This window comes from Ambystoma mexicanum, chromosome 4p (assembly GCF_040938575.1).
Source record: "Ambystoma mexicanum isolate Mex_15411 chromosome 4p, UKY_AmexF1_1, whole genome shotgun sequence".
Lineage (NCBI taxonomy): Eukaryota > Metazoa > Chordata > Amphibia > Caudata > Ambystomatidae > Ambystoma > Ambystoma mexicanum.
In genome coordinates this window covers 941,539,997-941,549,116 of record NC_090927.1, presented here as the reverse complement: position 1 = coordinate 941,549,116, position 9,120 = coordinate 941,539,997, and the positions used below count along the sequence as shown (strand labels likewise).

General features: G+C 43.1%; 1 long non-coding RNA gene across 1 annotated transcript in view; it reads right to left on the bottom strand.

Annotated features, from left to right (window-relative positions):
* Window positions 1–2,532: 2,532 nt before the first annotated feature.
* LOC138453551 (uncharacterized) overlaps window positions 2,533–9,120 on the bottom strand; it is a 230,860-nt gene continuing 224,272 nt past the window's right edge. Inside the window, exons 2-3 of the long non-coding RNA XR_011260465.1 lie at window positions 8,500–8,756; window positions 2,533–2,866 (exon numbers count right to left, since the gene is read on the bottom strand). This is a non-coding gene — a long non-coding RNA (uncharacterized lncRNA). The remainder of the gene's footprint in view (window positions 2,867–8,499; window positions 8,757–9,120) is intronic.

The window sequence follows — 9,120 nt, the reverse complement described above, 5'->3', positions numbered from 1 at the left end:
CATGCAGCATCTGCACATTATTACAATTTATAGTGATGGGGAAAACATGGTTGAGACCTAATTTATAGATAAGAAAATGCTTCTGCAGACACTTCAAAGTTCTACAGTGTAAGACAAACAAAACGCTCGACAGAATGTGCATTACTGTTCAGCAATTATCAGGGGTTCATGCCGCGGTCCTCCACTCCGTTCAGAATGAGAAACGCAAAATGAACAGGGAGATGAACTGAACAATGCATCCAAGATGGCAAATAAAACAAAATGGCAGCGTGATCACCATTAGTGTAGCAATAGGTTCATAGCATGATTAGAATGTGCTTAGGCCAATATGCATATCTACAGGGCATTAGACATACACATATTTTCACAAACCCTCCTTTTGGCCTAAGCCAAGAGCATCATCCAAACATACCATCCTCAGACGACCAGGTTGCAGAGTCATCATCAGAGCATCTGGAATCGTCACTATCATAAACATGGATAGCCATACATTCTTTTATAGTAGCCTCCTGCATGACCGGTGCATTGGTGACATGTATTGGCAAGTGTGGGTTTGGTTTCAATTTGACTAAAGAACATGCACAGCAATCCACTGTCATGGAACCCGTTACAGGCAAGCATTGAATGCAGCAGCAACAGAATAGAACTATACCAAGGATAATAGCCAGGACAGAAAATATCTTCCAACCCCAAGTTCATAGTAGATTCCCGAACCATGTACTAAGGTCCCAATCCCCTCGGGGAATGTGTACTGCTGAACCCAAAATGTGTAATCGCTTTATTGCTTGGAAAATGGTGGGGGCGGTATCAGGTACGTAAACACAACATGCGGACACGACAATTTTGCATACACCACCATACTCAGCCAGGATGACGTCTAACACCATTGTCTTCTGACGTGCCACTAGTCTAATGGCCTTTTTTCCAATGTCATATTGAACATGATGTCGGTAGTCTGATTGATAGTTTTCTCCAAAATCCTAGCCAGCTTTCTAATGTCATGGGAGTTAATAATTTGTCCCTAGAATGGAATGAAAGATTTAGAAATGTCCCTCAGCACCTGCAGGGCGGTGTCACCTTCGATTCCCCTTCTTGGGGGGGGGGTCTTCAATATATCGGCTGTAGAAGTCATATACACTCCTGGCAAGAGTATTCACAAATAACATGTTCCTTGCCAATATTTCGGTAACCAAGGATAAGCTTCACTTCCACAAACAAAATAGATAGAACCTCCTATATACAGAGGACAATCCTCCTTTACTAAAACAGCTGTGTTCATGCATTTTTCATACAAGCCCATAGGACGGGAACCTTCTTTTCATAAACAGAATGGGACAGAATCAGGATCATGGTTGATGGTGTATGATGGTGGAGCAATCTCCTTATGGACTGGAGTCCTTCTAAAAGAGATCATTGATTGGTAGGGTCTGGAATATTTGTCAGAATGTCTAACAGAGGCAGTGTTTAGTGTACTTCTTTTTGCAAATACTGAGCATCCTAGAGGTAGCAATACTAATCGATCAAATTAATTTATATTCATTCCATCAAAGTTACCAGTGGTGCTGTTGTTTCATCATCCAAAGAACAGCACCCTAAATGCAGCATAGAATGCAGTAGAAAGGGGAAGAGGGGAATATACCAACCTATCCCCTTCTCACCATGCTGTGGCACATTTTTGCAAACCCAGCCGTTGGTTTCATTCAGAATAGCATGAGCTGCATTCATAATCATCATGAGGGTGTTGTTATGGTAACCCCCTTTATGACTGAGATCACGTGGACGAAGAGTGTGTGCATACACATGTAAGGGAGACATTGTAGATGCACTAACAGTTGGCAATAGAGTGTTAAGTGGATGCACACTTTCTAAATACCAGAGCACCGGTATCAATGTGACCATAATACAGGTTATCACCAGAATAATTATCCATTTGGTCCTCGGGGACCATGGCCCTTGATGAACAGGCCCATCAAACTGCAAATGTACCATGTCCTCATTTAAGCAAGCAGCCCCAAACGCGGGCATAGTACTTTGACGTCCGTTAAGAAGCATCACTGATAGGCATTTATCATCCTTTGGTGGCACTTGACCACATGGCCAATCTTGATTGAAGTCTTCTTGCTACTCCCTGCCCCTCTGTTTGTCTAGAGGGGAATGACAAGGGAATGGTGTTGGTATCTTCGTTGGTGAACAATCTTACCACACTTATCTAATCTATTACAAAACGTAATGTCAATCCCTAAACTAAATCCGAAGAACCATCCATTTCTGAAGGAATAATGTCATCCAATTTAGAAGAAGAAGAAGAAGAGGAAGAGGAAGAGGAAGAAGAAGAAGAAGAAGAAGAAGAAGAAGAAGAAGAAGAAGAAGAAGAAGAAGAAGAAGAAGAAGAGGAAGAAGAAGAAGAGGAAGAAGAAGAAGAAGAAGAAGAAGAAGAAGAAGAAGAAGAAGAAGAAGAAGAAGAAGAAGAAGAAGAAGAAGAACAAGAACAAGAACAAGAACAAGAACAAGAACAAGAACAAGAACAAGAAAAAGAAACAACTTTATCCCCAGGCCCCACAGACCCCGGAAGAGGTTTTGTCTCACTTTTGGCGTCAATAAAAATAGGCGCATGATGATCGGTCTCCTTCTTTTCGCAATGATTGAGAGGCAAAAGCAGTGGCGCTTGTTTCACGTGCGTTGCATGTATCCAATGTTTGTTGCCTGACACACGTAGTGCTGTCTGCATAGCCAAAAGGACTTGATAAGGCACCTTCCAGTGTGGTGCAAGGCATGTTTTCCTGTTGAAGTTCTTCAATAGGACATACTCTCCAGGCCGAATTCCATGTCCTGGCCTTGCATATTTCTCAGGCAGGGCTGCTCGAACCTGTTGGTGAATCAAACACAAGTTTTGAGTCAACTGGTCAAAATAATCAGACAGTAACGGGTATTCAATGTCGGACAACTTTCTAGACCTTGGTGCATTCCATACTTTTGCAGGCCTTCCCATAATGATTTTGTATGGGGAAAGTTCTGTTTTTGACTGTGCGGATGTCCGCATTGAAAACAAGGCTATTGGTATAGCATAAGGCCATTTTAGATTACTGTACGTACACACCTTCACAAGTTTATTCTTTAAAATACGATTGTGGTGTTCCACCAAACCGGCACTCTGAGTATGTCTCTCTGAATGAAAACGTTTATCGATCTGTAATCCCGCACAGATTTGCAGAATAACATCAGCGATAAAGTGCAGTCCATTTTCGGACCGAATGACTCTTGGCATACTAAAACTAGGAAAGCGGGAAAGCTTTGACCATTTGCTAAAGGTGCAAAACACTACCAGTACATATCTGTAATTTTGGCAGCGTTCCATCTCGATAAAGTCAACATGAATCACTTTGAATGGCATGGAGGGAGGTCCAAAACTACCCTTCGGTGTTGCTGTTCCCTTCCCAATGTTGTGTTGTAGACATACCATACAATTCTGAACTAAATGTTCGTCAATTTTCGGGATATTCTTATTGTACCTGACATGATCTAAATGCTGGCATATCTTTTTCGCACATATGTGTGCTGGACCATGAGCCATAGTGACTACAGCAGTGACATAAGCATTGGGCAGCATCCATCGCTGCTTCTCATTGTCCACCCAACACCCTTCAACATCCAATCCTGCCAGACCATTCTCCCATTGCTTGATTTCCTCTGCTGTTGCTTTAGCCTAAATTTCTTTCACACAATTGACCCCTTCTTCCATCAAATTAGTGTAACCCATCTAGCTGAGCCTAACACATACATTCCCGAGTGTGGATCGGTGGCAGTCAGTTTAGCAATTCTGTCAGCAAAAGCGTTTCCTTGTCCTACATCGTCCGTCACTTTTTGGTGTGTGCCACATTTCATTATCGCGAACTGTGCAGGAAGCGCTAGTGCTGACAACAATTGTACTATCAGAGTACCGTGTTGAATTTTGGTGCCATGTGATGTCAACAATTCCCTCTCTGCCCCTAATAGGGCAAAATTGTGAACAGCTCCAAAAGCCTACTGGCTATCGGTATATATGTTAACACAATCCATCAGAGAGCTTGCCCGCCCTCGTCAATGCAACAATCTCCACAGCCTGGGTGGAGTTATGCAGTATCTTTCTTCTCTCAACAATATTGTCTAATGTGGTAATTGAATAGGCAGCAGTGTAGGTACCATCAGGTAGCTTAAAACAAGAACCATCACAAAATAGTTCTCCATTCGGAGACTTTAAAGGTGTTTCGCTCAAATCAATTCTACCCTTTGTTTCTTGTTCTGTAACATATAGACAAACTATGTGACATGTCATTGGTGCAGTCATCCTCTCGTGGAGGTGGCAAAAGTTCAGCCAGATTCAAAGTACAGCATCTCTTAATTTGGATTTGCGGTGCAAAAAGAATCAACTCGTATCTCGTTAATCGAGCAGAAGTGAGATGCTGTGTGTGTGTTCTGTTTAATAGAACATCAACAGAGTGAGGTACCATCACGGTTAAAGAGTGACCTAAAACCATACCCTCACATTGTTTTACTGACGCAGCAGCATCTGCAGCTCGAAAACTTTTGGGCAAAGCACATGCAAACGTGTCTAACGTGGAAAAAAAAAAGCTGCACGGTCTACTCTTTCCCCCATGTTCATGTGTCAACAAAGCCAAACCACAAAGCTCACGTTCATGCACATACAAAACAAAATTCTTCTCATAATTCGGTGTGCCCAAAACTGGCGCTGAACACAGCGCAACCTTGAGACGATCACAAGCGTTCTGGCAATCCATGTCCCAACTCAAGCCAAAGGAACACCCTTCTTTGCCAATGCCAACATAGGTTTAATCAAAAGCGAAAAATGAGGGTTCCACTGTATACAGTATGAAGCCATGCCAATCAGGGCTCTAACTTCTTTCTGAGTTTTTGGAACAGACATGTCAGAAATGCTCCGTATACGTTTAGGTGTCAGCCATTTTCCCTCAGCAAGCGTCCTCAGAATCTGCAGCAATAAACAAGTCGTCTATATACTGCAGCAATGTGCAGGTTGACAGCAGCTCAAGCATATCAAGCTGTTCTTTCAATGCCCTACTGTACATGCTTGGCCTCTCAGTGTAACCCTGAGGAACGCGTGTGAATGTGAAACAGCGTCCACCTAAGGTAAACGCAAACAGATACCTACTATCCGTGTTTACAGGAATGCCAAAGAAAGCATTCTTCAAATCAATGAAACTAAAATTTGTAGCTGAAGCCGGGATCATAGTTAAGATAGTCGTAACATCAGGGCCAATCAGGAACTGTGGCGTGTCAATTTTGTTAATTTGCACGCAAATCAATATGAAATGGTAGGGTAAAACATGATCCCCTTTTTTTATATACAGGAAGGATCGGGCTGTTCTTCAATGCACGCTCACCCTGTACTGATATTTTGTACTGTGGAATGCGGGGCAGCATAATACCTTTTTTTTAAAATTATTCGTACTGGCTCAACACTCAAGTACACTCCATCTGGAGAACAATGAATAACAGCATTTAATTTCTTCAACAGATTTAATCCCAACAAATTTTCGCCGCAATTCACCATCAATAGAATGGACATGAATCCATAAATGGTCCCAATGCAATCAGAACCGGCCGAGAGACTGAACTAACTACTGGCGTACCGGAGAACCCTACAGAAACGTTGCTCTGCCCTCACAGTGGGATATCTGGAACCCGCATATGATCAATGGAACACTTCTGTGCCCCGGTTTCCACTAGGAAAATATGCTCCCTATTCCCCACCTTCATTTCAACGTAGGGCCCCTTTTGATCTACAGGAATAGGTTTCGGTCCCAGACTCTGCTTTGGGCTGTCCTAGCGAAACAGTACATCGTCAGATGTGAAATCTTCTGTGAAGTATGCGTGTGTAGGATTATTGAAAACATTCCTGCTATTCATATTCTGTAGCTTGTCCCCTCCTTGGTTACCCACATTCATATCTTGTGGTTGCTTCTGCTGATTCTGTGCAAATTGCTATCTACCAGGACAAGTAATTCCAGGGTGACCCCTTGATCACCTGCTCATGGTGCCATATGGGTTATTAGCTCGCTGTTGGAGAGACGGACACTGTGCCCTCCAATGGCCTTCCTGTCTACCATACGCACACTGATTCACGTGAGGAGGACCCAATGGCGCTCCCATTTGTGGTACAAACTGACCTCTAAGTTGTGGATTCCCACCCCTGAAGCCTTGTGCTATTTGCTGTAAAAGGACTCTGGTCTTCAGATCACCCTTATTCTTCTCCACCTTTTCCTTCTCTGTGTTTACCCTGCTCTCATAATACTGGGCAATGTGTAGTACCTCGGATTGCGATTTTGCTTGCCATGCACTCTCGGATGTCATGATCTGAGTTTGAATGTCAGGCAACAATCCTTGTACAAATTTGTCGACAAATAGTCTTTTTCTCTGTTCTGTACTCAAATCTTGTTCACTAAAATCTGAAAACACTTGTTCAAATCTGTTAAAGAACTCAGTTGCACCCTCGCTTTTACCTTGTATGCATGCTGTCAATTTGTCCCATACGATTCTCTTCTCGGGCACTAAAGTTTTCAGTTTGGTTACTACATTATTCAGCAACATTAATATAGACTGAGGCGGTTTCTCGTCTGCATTTCTACCCGCATCAGCTCGTGTCAAAGCGTCCCAAGTATCGCCCATACTCGCTTGATCATCTACAGTTCTAATCTGCTTCCATAAATCTGCAGGGTGGATCACAGGAAACAACAAGTCAATATCCCATAAGGTGAAAACCAGCAAATTCAGAACAGATTCAATCTCTTTGTAGAACCCTGTGGGATTCTTCCTAATGTCTGGAATAGACAGTTTAATCGTATTCACTTCCTGTCTTGAAAATGGGACATGGACAAACTGCGAGATGTAAGCTGCTGGGGTAGTGGAGGCAGGTACATTACCTACCCCTGGAATCTCTACTTTCGGGACTAGTGTCGGAGGAACCTCTCTCATAGGTAATTGTAGAGTAGAGAGTTCTGAACGCTTAAAGCCAAATCGAATGACAAGGAAGCTATCATGGTGTGAGGAGAAAATGCTCATTTGTAAATCACCATCATGTCCGCAGGACAACACAAATTTCTTTTCATGCATTTATCTTGTAAATACTCAACCATCACTTGTAACAGTTTCCTTTGCATTTCCGGAGTATACTGGCTAAATGTATCATGCACTTCAATAGGGGGAATAGAAGTGTCTGAAATACATCTAAGCGCATCCCTTATACATATGCGCATTTCTTCACTCACAGGTTTCAATGAGGGCAAAAATTGCTTCTGTACATACGATGAATCTTGCTTATCCTTATTCAATTGATCCCTATGTAGAAGATCAAGTTCCCTCTTATATACAAACACTTTTGCAACATATGCTCATGTATTTTAGTCGCGATAGCTCTCGAACGAGACAAGAAAATCAAATCCTGCAATTCTTGTGGAATAGCTGAATCAGTCAAATCATTCCATATTTCAGCAAGATACACTCCCATTTGTTCTATCACCACTTTCTGTTCAGGAATACCCCGTGGTCAGACATTGCACTTACAGTAGCAGTTTCATCACCTCCCTCCATGTACGTTTCAGCCCACACACAGCTCCTCCTTTTTCTCTCCAGATATCGTACTACGTGTCACTATTCTTGATTCAGTATCGATCACTGATAGGGGGGGAGGGGAATGGAGGTAGCTGGCATGGTAAGGAAAGTAAAAATAAGTCCTGAGCACTCGGTGATGGAGGAAATATTCTTGCAGTGGGAACAATGGGTGTAGCAGCAGCTGTCACAATCGGACCGGGTACAGATGCAGGGGGAGGTATATAAGGAGGTGGTGCAGTTTAATTGGCTCCTGAATCAGATCTCCGCTCATTCAATAACTTATTCAACAACTCATCCGACACATTCAAATCTTGCGATGGATTTCATTTCTGCATGTCTAATTGAAAGGCCTTATCCATGGTCCTAATGGCCTTGCGCTGTTTCTGCTGATCGTGTACTAAAGCCTTCTTGGCATTTGTCATATATCTACGTGCATGCTTCTCTCTACTTCTGAGTCGCATATTCGCTTCCTTCTTCCAATCTCTAACAGCGTCACATGCTGCTGGCCTAAGCTTTATTATGTAACAACGCAGATTCCAAATATTCTATTCTCGCTAACTCAAAACAACTCAGGACTGGCCACTGATGGTCGGGTGCATGCCTGGTTTGTCGATGCCAAACATCATTGAATACAAATGCGCCTAGGCCATACGATATGTACATGTCATACGCTGCCAACACCGTGGGTGGTGCAGGTTGACTATGTTTCAAATACTTAGGTTGTCCTTGGCAATGAAACATTGCAAAACAGGATAACAACTTACCAGGCATACTAAAATCACAGTCTTAGCTAGTCAACAATATTTGCGCAAATATACTACCAATCAAATTCAAATCCAAAATCACCAGGCCCTTTCCTTACTGAAACATGCTCACCTGATTTCCAAACAAGTTCAATCGAACGATCATCGTGGCTGGCAATTCCTCCAAGCGGCAGAACAAGCCTCCATTCTGGAACCCTCGCTTCGATGTCCCGTCGGCGCCGCGATTGGCCAGATATCAGTCATATCAGTCTGTGAGGAAACACGTCTCTTGTGCAGGGGCCCCTTTTACTCTCTGATCCCAATCCAACATCCTCGTCTTCATCCAACATGGATGGAACATCAACGGGAGGGTCTCTGTTTGGGCGCCATCTGAAAGACCACAAAATAAAGCTTAGTAAAAAGAAATGGAAATAGCCAGTCACCAGGTCCAACAATGCATTTATTCACAACCCGAGCTAGGGTCTCAGAGCCCCAGTATGCATGCATACAGATAACATGGGGGAGAGAGCCCCGAACAACCAAGAGTACACACATATATACAAAACAGAATCACATTTGAAACACTTAATCAGCCCCTTCATGTGACAGGGTCCATAGGGCTCATGACCTTTCCACGTAGGTAATGTTACTAAAGCAACAAGTCTGCATTTTCCCCGTTCTCCAATTGACAATTTACTTCATGGGAGCAGAGCAAAACAGTGCGTGGGGGCATATCTTGTTCACTGGTACAAGG